Source organism: Amblyomma maculatum, chromosome 9 (assembly GCF_055883805.1).
Source record: "Amblyomma maculatum isolate TAMU_Amacu chromosome 9, ASM5588380v1, whole genome shotgun sequence".
NCBI lineage: Eukaryota > Metazoa > Arthropoda > Arachnida > Ixodida > Ixodidae > Amblyomma > Amblyomma maculatum.
Genome location: NC_139352.1, coordinates 100,518,822 through 100,535,020, shown reverse-complemented (window position 1 = coordinate 100,535,020; position 16,199 = coordinate 100,518,822).

Genomic DNA, 16,199 nt, shown 5'->3' with positions numbered 1-16,199 from the left:
AGGTCCCGGTCCCTGTCCCCTAGGCCTGCATGCTGGGGGCGGGGACTAGGGTCTTCGTTCTGGTGGAAATAAAAGTTGTTCACAAGCACACAAGGACGACATACTACACCACTGATAACGTCATATTAATTTCAAAGCACGACATACTACCCCAACGATGACGTCATAATTAATTCAAAGGCACAACATATTACACCACCGATGATGTCATCATTTATGTCAAGGTACGACATACTACACCACTCACGATGTCATCAAACTAAGCTGTTACGGAGGACGGACAAGATTGTGGCCGCGAGCATTAGCCATTAAAGGCTTCCTCCTTAATATACGGGCCAGCCGACTGGCTTTATAGCTGAGCCACCACCGCTGCCTTGTGCGGACAAAGGAAATTGAATTAGGTAAAAAAAAACGATGCGCATCGTAACAACCTTCGTACGTACGTCCCCCCCCCCCCCGGAAGTGACGTTGAGTGCAATGACGGCATGGGCCACAGATACCAAAACACCGGTGGCAAAGGCGCCTCCACCAAAAGGACGAAGCCCTCTAAGATTGCTGCCCCAAACGGATGGAAGCGGCCACCGACCCCTCTTACTTAACGTTAAAGATTACCATGTTGTGAAAAATTATTCCCGAGCCTACCACTACGGCAATGGTTTCTCTGTTCCACTCCCAACAACCTTGTTTCCCCTGTGGCGTCGTTCAGGTTTCCGCCCAGAATTGTGCCCGATGCATTTTACGATCTCGTTATGACCTCCTGGCTGGGCAGCGCAGGTTTCTTCAATCCTGCCTCAGAATAAAGATTAAATGCGGTACAAAGTGCCTTTTTAGCAGGGAAATGCACCATGAAAAGAGTACAGAGAGCAATGTCATTAATAAATGTATTATGGAAATGATAGGGAGACTCCAAAAACAGGACGGAGAACATGCATGTCGGAGCTTTCGTCAGACTGGCTGGAATCTGTTGATATCGCTTTGGGGAGTTAGCGTATACTCTTCGATGGAGAACAGAAATTATTTTTGAGGTCGCTATTCCACTTAGATTAATGTCACACAATGATAATACGTGCCTTTGCAAATTCAGCTGCTGGGGTGCATCGTCCCGGCTTCTCTGGCTCTATTCGGACGCTTATCTCTGTCTCTTCCGATGGATCCATTTCTTCCACCTGATTGTTGTACTGTTGTGGCTGTAGGAGGAAGGAAAGGAAAATGAACGGGTCTACTACTGACTCTGTAGCTGAGCCGCCTCCGCTGCCTCGTGCGGACAGAAGACATAATAGAGAAGAAAGAAAAAGAAGACGGGAAGAAAGACGCGTGCCGCAGCGTGCCGCAACAACAGCCGTCGTCCACCACCGAAGCAGTGGCGGGTGCAATGACGGCCTGCAACAGATAAAACTCGGTGGCTGCAGGCTAGTCTCCCCCCCCCCCCCCCGCAAGCGGCGGTGACCTACCTGTCCCAGCCCCATAAGTACCGTCAAGGGCACTGTACCATAAGGGTAAGGATCAGCCACCCTTCACCACCTGTTCCCCTCCTCCTCTTCCGCCTGGTCGTGAGCTGGTGGTTCCCATCCTTACCTCTAGTGCTCCAGACGGAGCCCACGGTGCTTTCCCGTTTTGGGCAAAGGTCAGTGGCCGTGAGATCTTGAAGTATCTGGCTACTGTTTGTCGTGCACCCTACCCTCCCCCCCGGATCATAAATCTGAAGCTAGCTTAATGGTGGTCGAAGCGCTGAAGCTGTTAGAAAGAAATCTCAAGGGGTGTTTTACTTTCGTCTGGGGGCAGTTCTCGCAGAGCGAAGAAACACGGAAACCGCTTGTCGGCAGCTTGATTTCAGGTGTTAACCAAACTGTTTTGCTCGCGCGAAGAGTTATCAATGCGGTGCGCGGATTCCGCTGTATGTTCTCAATGTGACGCAGTGGAACAGAAAATTTTAAATTCATACAATGGTAGAGGTGGCTTCATCTCAGAAGAGTAATTGCAGATTGCTCCGCCAGTGCATTTCACAGTTCTAAGAGTTTACCCGGCTCCGCCGGGGTGGCGCAGTTGTTAGAGCGCTTGACTCCTGCGCCCGAAAATGCGGGATTGAATCCCGGCCTCGGCGGCCGCTTTTCCATGGAGGTGAAAAGCTAGGAGCCCGTGTGCTGTGCGATATCAGTCCATATTACAGAACCCCCAGGTGGTCGAAATTTCACCAGCCCTCCGCAATGGCATTTCTCATAGCCTGAGGCGCTTTAGGACGTCAAATAATAATTGGTTCCCAGGAAAGGAACAGCGCTGTATCTGTCACACTTGCTCTGTGGACACCTGAACCGCACCGTAAGGGAAGGGAGGGAGGTGGGAGTGAAAGCGGAAAGAGAGAAAGGGTGCCGTAGTGGAGCGGTGAGGAGTAATTTCGACCACCTGGGGTCTTTAACATGCCCTGACTTCGCACAGCACATGGACGCTTCTTCGTTTCGCCTCAATCGGACGTTCAACCCCATAAACCAACCAAACCCAAAGTTTACCCTCGCCCGCGTCCGAGTGGGCGCACATAATCTCCCACTTCTTGGTAATGTCTCCTCCCCCTGTATCAAACTGTCCGAACCTGAACCACGCTCGAGCAGTGGCTTTTTTACCACTGGATATACCATAACGCGCATATCTTCGCTTTCTGAGCACCGGTCGCATGCAAGAAATATCCCCCCCCCCGGTCTTGCTTCTATAGAGAAATGTTCTACCTAAGTCTCGATTTCGAATGACAGAAGAGCAAGGTAATAGTGAAACAATCTGAACGTTAAGCGGGACATTGGACCTGCTTCACTGACCTGCATAAGTGAACGAGATAAAGGGTGAAACAGGTACCGAGAAAGGATATAGTTCCTTTCCATGGAATCTCATTGGGGACTGTTGTGAGCTCCGATATATAAATGCAAAAAAAAAAACACCACCCTCAGTTTGTAGACAGGCAACCACCATGGGAACAACATACAATTATGTCATTCTGCTCACAAAGTTTTGGTGCCTAACGCGCGGCGCATATTACAAAAAACGCGATAGGGATCGGAATCGGGAAGCTCCTCCCACTGAGAGCGACCGCCATTTTGAAATGCTCGTGTGACGTGAACACACGGTAGAGCGTCGTTTGCAATGCAGGCTGCATTATCAAAGGAAACGTCTTTTCTTTCTTTCGTGGACGATTGACACAAAGGTCATCCCTCATGCAGAGGTGCTTGACGTACAGGAAAAAAAGCGATATAGAGTAATTAAAGTTTTATTCGGCATATTCTGAGCACGCTCAGTCAGTGGATTTACGCAATTAAGTTTTTGCTTATCGACGCAGTGATCTGTCGCATTACATCGGCGATGACGCCAGCACGATCAATGATCAGCTATCGTCGTAAAGCGTAAGTTCCTAACCTCCTCGACGCTGAAGGAACTGATCAGTGGACGGTCGCCTGATCTGTTTTGGTCACATCGAAGGCCGAGCGAGAACTTGACGCCCGATCAGTTAACGGCTTGAACGGCTGCGCTTGTCTGCAGCTTGACCGCATTAGAACAAGGGAAATAAGCAGCTACATTTTATATGTCTTCCTTATCAGCAATGACCCTGGCCAGAAAAGTCAGTCGGCGTCGAACTGCCGGTCCATTCCGCGATGAGTATAGGCCTAGCGCGAGTACGCGGGGTTCGGGTCAAGATTTTCGGCGATTACAGGGCGCGCATTCACAAGCTTTAGCAGTTGAATGTAACCGTCGAGTGCAGTTATGACAGCAGTGACCCCAAGTCGACGACTGCTTACATCACAAAGCGTGTGCACATTGAGCACGAAGCGTCGATGTGACCCTGTCAGGCGAGCAAAACTGGGGGCAGCAGACAGCTGTCGGCGCTGCTGGTGGTTACCCGGCGCAGGCAGGAGCGTATCATATCCTTGGAGCTTCTTGCAGCGCTGTTGTAGTTTGTAAACAAAAAAGGTGCAACTCGTGTGAAAAGAAGAAAATATTTTTTTTATTATTAGTTCATCTCGCATTTTATCCTGTGCGAACGAGCAGCATCCAGTTATATCCAAAAGCTACACTAAAAAAATGTGTGTAAAATTACAAGTATCTAAGGAACATTTGTGTCCCCGCAAAGAGAATATCTGTTTTACTTCATTGACCAGGATACGTTTCCGAAACAAAACCCAGCAATTTTCTGTTTTCCAGTCGAAACTTGATTGTAAGGCAAACAATTCGAAATATTTTTGTCGTCTGTTCTATTTTCTACATCAAATTGATTTTTACTTGAATAGTAGGCATATTCTGAATAAAAAGCGAAATGGTATGACAATTCCGAAGGCGCTGTCCGACGATCGGCTGCGTAACAATTTCGATTCGAAAGAATTTAACTAGAGGCGCCACATTGAGGTCCGTTTTTGATAACTATGAGTGGTGTTTATTTACAGAAGGGTTGTTTATTTACAGTGCTGATGCAGCGGAACAAGATGAAGCCTACTAGCGTCCAGAAACCAACGCTTCTTCTTCCTCTTCTGCCACACCATCACCATCCTTCATCGTCGTCATTAGCGTGACATTTCCGCCCTACTCAGACGAAGCCCTCTGGGCGTGTTCGTGAGTCGTGCGAGGCTGACACGGCTTCAAACGGGCAACATGACATAGTTCGTATTTGGTAGACCGGCAACCCCATGCTGTCAGGCGGGCTATTCCATAAGTTAAATCACTAATGCGTTTGACAATCATATATGGGCTGTCATAGTGGGCCAAGAGTTTTTGATGTAGGACACGGCGCCGAATTGGACGCTATAGCCAGACTAAATCACCTACAGAGTACGTGACCTGCCGGTGACTGGCATCGTATCGCACTTTAGAACGTTCTTGTGAAGCACCAGACCGTAATCGGGGGATTCTCCGAGCTTCTTCGGCAAGACAGAGGGTCTCAACCAGGCAGGGGTTTTCACGGCTTGTGAAGAGCAGGATAGCATCCAGAGAGTAGCGTGGCGGTCTGGCATAGAGCAGAAAAAATGGACTGTACCCAGTCGTCTCAAGCGTGGCGGTATTAAACGCATACGTGGTGAAGGGTAGTATGGCGTCCCAGTTCTTATGCCCTGCGTCCACATACATGGCTAGCATGTTGATAAGCGTTCTGTTGACGCGCTTAGTCAAGCCATTTGTCTGGGGATGGTATGACGTCGAGTGTCGGAAAGTTACGGCGCATAAACGCATGAGCTCTTCAACAACATCAGCAGTGAATTGTCGGCCCCGATCAGTGATGACAATCCGTGGCGGCCCGTGTCGTAAGATGACTGAGTGCAGCAAGAAAAGTAGTAGTAAAAACATTTATTTTAACAGAGGAGTTCGGGGCGCGCAGGCCCCTGGGCCCCCGCACGACCCCACTACACTCAAACGTTCATGTTCCTACGGTTCATGACGTCGGCAGCTCGGTCGGTGGCGGTCTTTTGCCGGACCGGGTGCGTATTTGGGTTTGCTCGGTACGGTGGCTCCGCAAGGGAAAAAACGACAGAAGAGACGAAGAAAGCGGGCTGTTCCGACTAGCATCTACCGCCCCCAGGAGCCGAGCAGCCTAGCGATTAGCGGCGCATGCTTTTTCAATGGGCGTCATGTTGGACGCGGCACTAGCTTGAGAGAGCCTATAATACTGCTGCTACTACTACTACTACTACTACTACTACGAAATAATAATAATACACAGTAATATTTATCTGCTAATTATTAATATTAATATTATTATTATTAGTAGCAGTAGTAGTATAGAAGATACTACTACTACTACTACTAAATAATAATAATACACAGTAATATTTCTCTGCTAAATATTATTATTAATATTATTATTATTATTAGTAGTAGTAGTATAGAGGAAGACTCGTTTCACGAAGTTGGCACTGAATTGTCTGTAGGTAACGGCCGAATTAACTGGCTAAATATTATCTTCACAGTTTTAATTAATAATGATAATATTAATAATAATATTAATAACAATAATAATAATAATAATAATAATAATAATAATAATAATAATAATAATAATAATAATAATAATAATAATTGTTTACAGGAAGGGAAAGGCGCAGTATCTGTCACATTTGTCTGTGAACACCTGAACTACTCCGTAGCCCTCCGCTACGGCTCTCCTCTCTCTTTTCCTCCCTTTTGTTTGTGCACACCTTCATCCATTGGTGTCCACAGACACAAGTGTGACAGATACTGCGCCTTTGCCTTCCTGTGAACCAATTATTATTATTATTAATAATTAAAACTGTGAAGATAATATTTGGCCAGTTAATTCGGCCATTACCTACAGATAATTATGTGGCAACTTAGTGAAACGAGTCTTCCTCAATACTACTACTACTACTACTACTGCTAATAATAATAATAATAATAATAATAATAATAATAATAATAATAATAATAATAATAATAATAATAATATAATAGGAGTAGTAATAGTAGTAGTAATAGTAGTAGTAGTATTATAAGCTTTCTCAAGCTAGTGCCGCGTCCAACATGAAGCCCATTGAAAAAGCATGCGCCGCTAATCGCTAGGCTGCTCGGCTCCTGGGGGCGGTAGATGCTAGTCGGAACAGCCCGCTTCCTTCGTCTCTTCTGTCGTTCTGTCCCTTGCGGAGCCACCGTACCGAGCAAACCCAAATACGCGGACCGGGTCCTTAGAGCGTAGCAGGGTCTCCCATTCCTCCCAGGTGGTGAAGTGCTCCAGACCCCGCGGGGGAGGATCCGCCGGGCATTGGAATAGAATGTGGGCGAGGGTGCCAGTGGGGTGGTTGCAAAGGGTGCTGGAGGGGTCGGTGAGAGTGGGGTGGTAACGGGGCCTAATGTAAGGGGATGGGAGGGTTCGCGTCTGGAGGCGGCACCATAGTGTTTGGTGGTGATTGCTGAGGGAGGAGTGAGGTGGGGGTAGATCTGTCTCACAACCCGGTAGGCCTGAGTCATCTCTAAACGTGTGCATGCGCTCCCGGGAGAACTCCGACGTGGGGACCGCCCGTGTCCGGCGACACCTGATGCGCCGTAGCAGATGGAAGAGCGGCGGTTTCATAGTAACGTGTGAAATAGTCCACGCAGATTACAATCCATCCACTGACTTCGGAAACGGACCTACGAGGTCAATGCCTACTTAATCAAACGGAGCTGTCGGTGTCTTCACAGGGTGCAGCAAGCCAGATGGAGTTGCAGTTGGACGTTTGTGGCGTTGACAATGCTTGCAACTGGCAACGTATTGTTGAATCGTCGAGCGCATTCTGGGCCAGTAAAATCTTTCTTGAGCACGGTGGAGTGTTCGGACCGACCCCAAATGCCCAGAAGTTGGATCATCCTGCATGACACTCTATACGTCCGTGCACAACCTCTTGGGAACAACGAGTAGGTATCGCTGGCCGACAGGCGAATAACTCTTTTTCCATAGGAGGCCATCAAGCACACAAACACAGCTTGTAGGTACGCTGGCTTGGTCAAAGAGAGGCTGCAGACTGCTATCATTTTGCTGTTCCGTTTTGAAAACATTCGTGCCGGGGAACGCTGGCTCGAGGGTCGATATAGAATTGTCGAAATCGTCGCTTTCAGGTCCAGTCGTGGCCATTGGCATCCTAGAAAGACAATCTGCGTCTGCATGACGCCTCCCGCTGTGTACACCACGGCAAAGTCATATTCCTGTAACCGGAGGGCCCAGCGTGCGAGGCGACCACGTGGGTCTCGAAGGTTTCGCAGCCAACAGAGTGAATGATGGTCAGTTACGATAGTAAACGAACGTCCGTACAAATATGAACGGAAACGCTGCACAGCGAAAACTACAGCTAGGCATTCCTGTTCGGCGACTGTGTAGTTTCGCTCCGGCTTGCTCAGGGTACGACTTGCGTACGCGATAACATGCTCTCGTTCATCGTGCCGTTGGACAAGGACTGCACCGAGACCGATTCCACTAGCGTCCGTGTGTACTTCTGGCATTGCAGTAGGATCGAAGTGACGTAGGATGGGTTTCGATATTAAAAGAAACTTCAGTTGACAGAATGACGCGTCGCAATCTGGTGTCCAGTCAAAAGTGGAATTTTTGTGGAGAAGGCACGTCAATGGGTAAGCAACGTCAGCAAAGCGATGTATAAAGCGTCTAAAATACGAACACAGCCCTAGAAAACTGCGCAACTCCTTCACTGTCTGCGGGGGTTTAAAAGACTCAACAGCGGCAGTTTTCTGGGGATCCGGCATTACACCATCACCATTGACAAGGTGTCCTAGCACCAGCGCTTGGCGCTCTCCAAAGCGGCACTTTTTGGAGTTCAGAATTAGGGCGGCGTTGTGCAGACAATTCAAGACCCGTACTAAACGGTCATTGTGTTCTTGGAAGGATTTCCCAAATGACGACATCATCCAGATAGCAAAGACAAATGTCCCATTTTAAAACGCGCAAAACTGTGTCCATAAAGCGTTCAAATGTGGCTGGCGCATTACACAGCCCGAATGGCATAACATTAAACTCATAAAGGCCATCTGGCGTTACGAAGGCTGTTTTTTTTCTTATCCGCAGGGTCCATTGGAATTTGCCAGTAGCCAGATCTGAGATCAAGACAAGAAAAATAGGACGCACCAGAAAGGCAGTCGAGGGCATCGTCTATGCGAGGAAGAGGATAGACGTCCTTTTTCGTAACAGCATTTAGACGCCGATAATGGACGCAGAATCGCCACGAACCGTCTTTCTTGCGTACAAGAATAACAGGGGCAGCCCAGGGGCTAGATGACTCCTGTATCACCTTCTTCCGTAGCATGTCCTCCACTTGCTCATGAATGACTTTGCGCTCAGATGGGGACACGCGATATGGCTTTTGACGAATGGGACGAGCCGAACCAGTGTCGATGCTATGATGGGTCCGATGTGCAGGGCGAGAGGTTGGTCCATCTGTTTGAGAAAAGTCAAACATAGGCGAAAAAGGTAGAAGAATATCCACAAGAGTACGGCGTTGAGGTGAGCTGAGATCGGCGCTGATCATGCGGAAGATCGAAGTTTCATCAGCAGACAGAGGTACAGTGACACTCGTAGCATCTGTGACCAAAGCAATGACGTGGGGCGCATCGGGTCCACAGGAGGCAAGCTTCAATCCCGTTGGTAAAACTGCGGGCTCGGACGATGGATTGATGGTCCATAACGAGGCACTACCGTGATGCACGGAGATCATACAGTGAGGGATAATTTTTTCTTCAGGCATGCTGAGTGAACTGGGTGCACTACGGCCTGGAATGAAACCTTCTCAAGAAGTGGAACGGACACGGGGACGAACATGGCAGACAAGGGTGGAACTACTGTGTCTTCGGTAATACTAAAAACTGTTTCGTCATCACGGCCACTTTCAAAAAGTGTCGGCAGATGCGAGCCATCAAAATGAACCTCTTGACTTCGGCAGTCGATGGTAGCGCCACAAAACTAAGTCCCTTCCTAAAATGATGTCATGCGTAGAGTGGGGTAAGACTACGAATTCGGCTTGAAAAATTGCACCACCCACAGACACTTGCGCACTACACACACCCAGTGGTCGCAACGCCTCTCCACTCACACCACAAAACGTTGAAGCACGGTCATATTCAACCATCACTTTGCGTCCCAACAAGCGCTTAAACTGATTACTCATCACAGACACAGTCGCACCCGAATATACCAAAGCTAATGTACACACACCATCAATGAACACACGAATTTTGTTTTTGAGCATTGCATTTGGAGGGATGTTGGCACACAGCACATTTCCAGCGGCCTCACCCCCATCGGTCGCGCCGGTTAGTTTTCCTGATGGGGCGACATGGAGCGCCGCCGCGGTGATGGAGAACGACGTGCACGGAAGGCGGGTGGAGGAGTAACACTTCGCTCAGATGCTGGGGAATGGTCGCGGAGATTCCCGTTCTGGATGTTGTCGAAGTACCCACGGAAAGTATTGGATTGCTGGAAAACGGGGCTGTATTGCCGATTGTTGGGTACTGCTGGAGGCACCGGGCGGTTATAGCGTGGCGGGAACCTACTGCAGCAGTACCTGGCGATGTGACCTTCGACGCCGCAGCGGTAGCATATCGGTGGGGAAGGTATAAAATGCTGTTGTGGATACGAGCCAGACACAGCAGGGCGCATCGTAGGTCTGGCTGAATGCTCACACTGCACAGGAATCCTTGTAGATCGAATAGAAGATCTAGGTGCACTTGAGGTGACGTCATAACTTGGGGCTTCAAGCATCTACGCAGTCGGGTTGGCAAAATGCATTGGCGGGTAGTCAATAGAAGTTGCAATTTCAGGAGCTTGGGAGAAAGGCTGCACTTGAATCGCTTGTGGTGGTGAAGCCGGCCGTCTAGAGGCCCTCTGGACAGAAACCACCAGCAGATTCATGCAGGGGAAGCGTGTTGACCCGTAGAAGTTCTTCGCGCACGATTTGCCGGATAGTTGACGGAAGATCTAGTTGGGCATGGTCATCAAGACTGGCCACGGTAGGCACGTTGGCCAGCCGCCCAAATTTCGGCGCAATACGACGTGTTTTAAAAGCTTGAAACGCGCGGATGTGTCTAATGACATCGGAGACAGTGTCAAGGCTATCTTTGGCGATTAAGAAGTTGTACACGTCCGCCGCGATACCCTTCAAAATGTGACCGACTCTGTCTACCTAGGGCATGTTGGAATTGACACATTTGCATAACTTGAGGATCTCTTCTGTGTAAGTTGTACAAGTTTCATCGGGCAGTTGAGCTCTTTGAGCAAGGGTCAGCTCAGCCCGCTTTTTGCTGGGAACAGAGTCGCCAAAACGCCAAAACTCGGTGGCGAACCGTTCCCAAGTCGTTAAGTTATCCTCGTTATTCTCAAACCAGGTCATAGCCGTGTGAGTGAGAAAGAAAACGACGTTTGTTAGCATGGTAAGAGGGTCCCTCCGGTTGTACCGACTAACTCGTTGATAATGAAGTAGCCACTTCTCAACGTCCTCACCTTCTTCTTCGGCAAAAAGTCGTGGTTCCCGGTAAGGCTGGGACGGAATTGGGCTGGAGTCGGTGTGGTCCATGATGGTCGTGAGCGGTGGCAGTCCAGCGATTCGGCGACTACGTCGAAGCTCCAGTTGGTCTTGCAGCGCTGCAGGTAGGGATCGAGGGATCGCACCCAGCACCTCCACCAAGTTGTTACTATGGAATAAGAATGGGTGTTTATTTACCGTGCTGATGTAGCGGAACAAGATGAAGCCTACTAGCGTCCAGAAACCAACGCTTCTTCTTCCTTTTCTGCCACACCATCACCATCCTTCATCGTCGTCATTAGCGTGACAATATATTAGGCCAAACCAGAAGGGAAGTTGGTTCCGTGTTACTGTGGTATCTGTCATGCATTTTCCCCCTTGCCTTTTTTGGTGTCTACACAACGGCTGCTGCGCGGCCAATTTTATGGGTGGCATCGAGCATTGCCATCTCCGAGAGATATTCGTGAGATGCAGTTGGCAACGCTTTCGCCTTAAACATGGTGTTCATTGAAGAAATGGACGCTTAACGTAATTTTATTGTTGTTACAGGCAGAAAGCATGTGCAATGAAAGACGAGTTAAAAAAGATATATTTGCATTATTATTTAACTGCGACAGCAAAAAGAAAAATAAACAAAACAGAAACGCCGTATACAGAAACGTTTCGTCAATATACAAAAATTTTCTCTTGTAAGAAATAAAAAATAAAATCACAGAAAATTAAAACATAAAATATGGCAGAGCGGAAAATTTCTGTATTTTTTAACAAAAGGTTTGTACGGTGAGCTTGTAATTTACAAGATGCCAGGAACAGAAGTTGTCTGTAGACCTAAAAAAAAGCATTGAAAGCAAAATTATGTGAAATTGCAAACTTGCCTGTTTTTTAACAAAATACTAAAAACATAAAATCATGTTGAACTACAGAAAAAACTGTGAAATCACAACTAGCCTGTTTTTTTTTAAAAAAAAACAGGAAATGAAATTCTGTTAAATTACAGAAATCGTGCGACAATAAAATATTGGAAATATTACAGAGAAATTGATAACAGAAAATAAATGAAAACAGAACAGTTATGTCATTAAATTTGCCATAAAATTTATATATATATATATATATATATATATATATATATATATATATTTAGTTTACATAAATGTAAACACACACGCTGTGGACGCAGTCGTAATCCGCCAATCAACGTATTCCTGGGACGTTTATGGCTCACACACTAAATACTAAACGGTGTTTGTTTCCGCTGAAGCATTAACGAGTCATTTGCTGGAGATGCTCAAGAAAAACGCAAGGAATTACAGGCTCGGAAGTCGGTTGCAGTCGCGCGACCGCGGCTGCTCTTGTGAACAAGAGCAGGCAGTGAAGAGCAATCGAATCGCTTTGGGTTTTGCAATGAGTTTTGCAATGATGGGTCTATAAAGCAGGGGCGGCGGGGCATGCTTTCGTGCGATGGCCGTGGCCAGACTAAACACTGTTATGCCAAAATGTTTTACCATTCCACAATAATTCAGTTTGACTAACACGCCCTTAAACAGCATCTAAAAAAGTGCCGCTTCGTTCAAAAGATTTGTCTACCCCTCAGTAATGTCGCAAGGGGTGCTCTCGTCGTGTCAGTGTATGCTTTGCTGGGTTTTCCTTTTAGCTTTTAGACTGAAAGAGCGACGGGCAGTAGCTCAGCAATCGGCAATCCAATGCTAACACTTACCCCCTTTCATGGAGCACTCTGGGCGGGAGGAAACATTTGACATGCTGTTTTTTATATGTGGGAGCGCTTGATGCTAAAACAAGCTAACGCTCATGCTATGCGAATGTTATGCTTATAATTGTATGCTTAAATAATACAGCATGAACCCATCGATTTCGGCCTCCTCGACAATCTCTAGACGGAAGCCAAAAACAAGTACAGTCTCCGAGGATACCTAAGGCCGCATGTTAAAGTGAAGGCTTCTAAAAAAAAAATAAGAGAATATGTAAATTAATTTCTGCTGAAGAAAAAAACTCCGTGACCACCGCCCACGGCGTGTGTGCAAGTATGGAGCCGACACCGCGAATAGCAGACGACATGGGGATGATATGCCGTTGTGACGTCAGCGGCCAATGACTCCAGACCAGCAAGCTGCTTTCGAGAAAAGAAAAGAAAATAATTCATTTTAAAAATATCTGCTGAACCGATTGAGCTCAAATTTAGAGACGTTGTAATTTAGCGTGTGTGAAGTGTAAGGCAGCAATCAGTTTATGATCAAATGTCAACTTTCATGACTCCTTTAAGTGTCCGTTTTATAGAGGTACCATTAGTGTTCATTTCCTTCAGATAGAAGGATAGTTGCCTGATGCGCAGACTTGAAAGGGCAACAAGTGAGACAAGTATAAATTCCGAGCAGGCTTTTCAAACTTGTTAAATGCTTCGATGAGTGCAGAGTTGGGCTTGTTGGTTTAAGATCATGGTGGAACCAGCACCGACATAGGAACGTTGGGCTTGCTGGTTTAAGATCATGGTGGAACCAGCACCGACATAGGAACGTTGCGCCTGTGTATGTGTTCTTGCTTTGTCCTGAGTCTACCGCGATCTTCGATGCTTGCTTGCCTTGTCGTTGTGACGTCGATCCACGCCCTAGCCATCGATTCAAACATTTTGCTGCACTCTTCGAACGCAGGAAATCGTATCACACGAGGATGTTATTTCTACTCACTCTGAATCCGTTGAGCCAACACCCACAGGAGCTCGCCGAGTCAACAGGAAAGTTGGGCGAAGTCGCGAGAACTTGCAGGTGAGAAATCAAAACGCCTCTCTCAAACCACACTGCACCATTCAGTTTGAAAAACACTATCGTTTGGAATATGAAATTTGAAGGTTCCTGCCTACTGTGTGCCTGTGAGTCCGTAGCCACTAATCAAAAGTTTTCAGGAGCCTCATGCATTTTAGTCTGCACCGCAGCGGTGTGGTTTGATCGCCTACCGGGTAGGCGCAAGATGCGGGACTCGGCCAGCTGCGTTACCAAACTTTCTCCTGTCCTGGTGCTTCGCTTCACTCGGTTGGAATTATTAGAACGTGTGTCGCTTGCCACAGCTTCAAAAAGGCAAAGAAAGTTACCAGAGGTGCTCTGCGATCAAGAGCTGATCTTGTGTCATTAAAAACAAAAGCAGAAGAATCCATATGTAAGCACCACCCTTGTTAAGTGTTAAAAACCCCGCCGGGGTGGCGCAGTGGTTAGGGAGCTCAACTACTGTGTCCACGGATACGGGATCGAATCCCGGTCTTGGCGGCCGCTTTTCGGTGGAGGCGAAAAGCTAGGCGCCTGTGTTCTGTGCGACGTCAGTGCAAGTTTAAGAACACCAGGCGGTCTAAATTTCCGGAGTCCTCCCCTACTGCGTCTCTCATAGCCTGAGGCGCTTTAAAACGTTAAACCCAACAAATCAAGTCAAATCTTAACTGTTAAAAAGAACCTGTAATGCCATGAACTGATCTTTGATAGCGCAGACTTCGTTTGAAACCTGTCTGAGCACTCGTATACTCTATGTGGTTCTTTTCACTATAGGCATGCACCTGCTTTTGTTTTCTTTTCGATCGCAGGAGCCCCCCATTCACTCTAATGAGGCCGCCGTAGCTTCTGGGAGTGGAGCGTGCTCTGTTCAAGTCCATGTAGACGGCAATGACGGCTGGGAGCCGGAGATCGAAAAGTTCGTCCGACACATGAGGCAGGAGTCCGCGAAGGAAAAAGCGCTTGCTAAGAATAAAGGTAAGCCGACGACATTTCTCCACTAACGACGTCACCGTGACTGATGGTTCAGCCGGCAAACGCCTTGAGGAGGGAGCCGAAAAATAATCACGACGCGGCGATGGAAAGCTGTCGGCCCAGAGGGGAACTAAAGATACTGCTGAAAATTTTTCTCCTTATCATTCACACCCCAGAATTCCAGTTCTTTAACCTTGCCATAAAATTGGACATTTTGGACTCTGAACACCTTACGCTAAAACGACGCTTGGGGATTAAGCAGCACTGTAGTAAATGGGCTACTTATAGAACTGCCTACTGTAAATCGCTTTGTGTGACAAGAAAATGAAGATATCAATAATTACGGCTCCATCGTAGCAGAGAAGCTAATGTATTGAATATAATCAGATGAGCCATGGCGCACCAGCGACTGCCGCTATACAGCTGTGAAGAGAAACTTCCTTGTGTCGCGTTATCCTGCCAAGATCTCGGTACGCGTCAGCGATCATCAATAATGATTCATTTTTGACATTCCGTTATACCTGGACTTATTATTTAAGATAACAGTAGATTTGTGCACGCTTTCTTGACGCTAGCGCCTCCATGGACACGGCGGGGCCGGCGCGGCATGTGGAGGCAGTGCTACCTTCTTCAGACGATGCTTGAGCGTTGTTCTACCGATCATGGATTTCGTTTCCTGTTCCTATTTGCTAATTGTTAGCGTAGCCGAGAACGGCAGTGATACTGTATAACAACAGTGAACCGCGAATCGCGTTTCAAGTTCGGTATCCTCGGTTAAGCGTAACGACGGTGAAGCTACCCGTGCAACAACGCTATTAACCTAATTAGGTGCAGGAACAATGACATAACGGTACTGGACTTCAGTTGCGCTGATTTAATTGGAATTCCAAATGGCCGCAATTGTTGCCAGGATGCGATTATCGTCATTGGAATGAAAATCATCAGCACAAAACACAGCTCATTCCAAAGGCATTATTTTTCTTTTTCATGACACAGACCCTTGCGCCGAAAGTTTCTTATCCTCTGGGAGACTATAAAGCACCATGTCACCTGGACCACCGATGTTTGAAGACCGGAAAGCCGTGGTAATAGCCACCAGTTGCTTCACGCACTCTAAAAATTTTTGTTTTCTATTGACACGAGAAAAAAAATTTGGCAGTGGTTTAGCTCCTGTTAAACCTTAGATATGCGGATGATACCACTTTAATGGCAGAAAGTGAAGTGGAACTCAAGAGACTACTGATGCGCGTACAAGAAGAGAGTGAGAAGTTTGGGCTTAAACTGAACATTAAAAAGACGAAGATCATGGCGTCTTGCCCTATCAAGTCCTGGAGCATCAATGGACAAGAAGTGGAAGCTGTGACAGATTTTCTGTTCTTGGGCGCCAAGATTACCTCGGAAGGAGACTGCAGCCATGAAATTAGGAGACGCCTGCTTCTGGGAAAGAGAGCAATGGTTAGCCTTGACCGCCTAG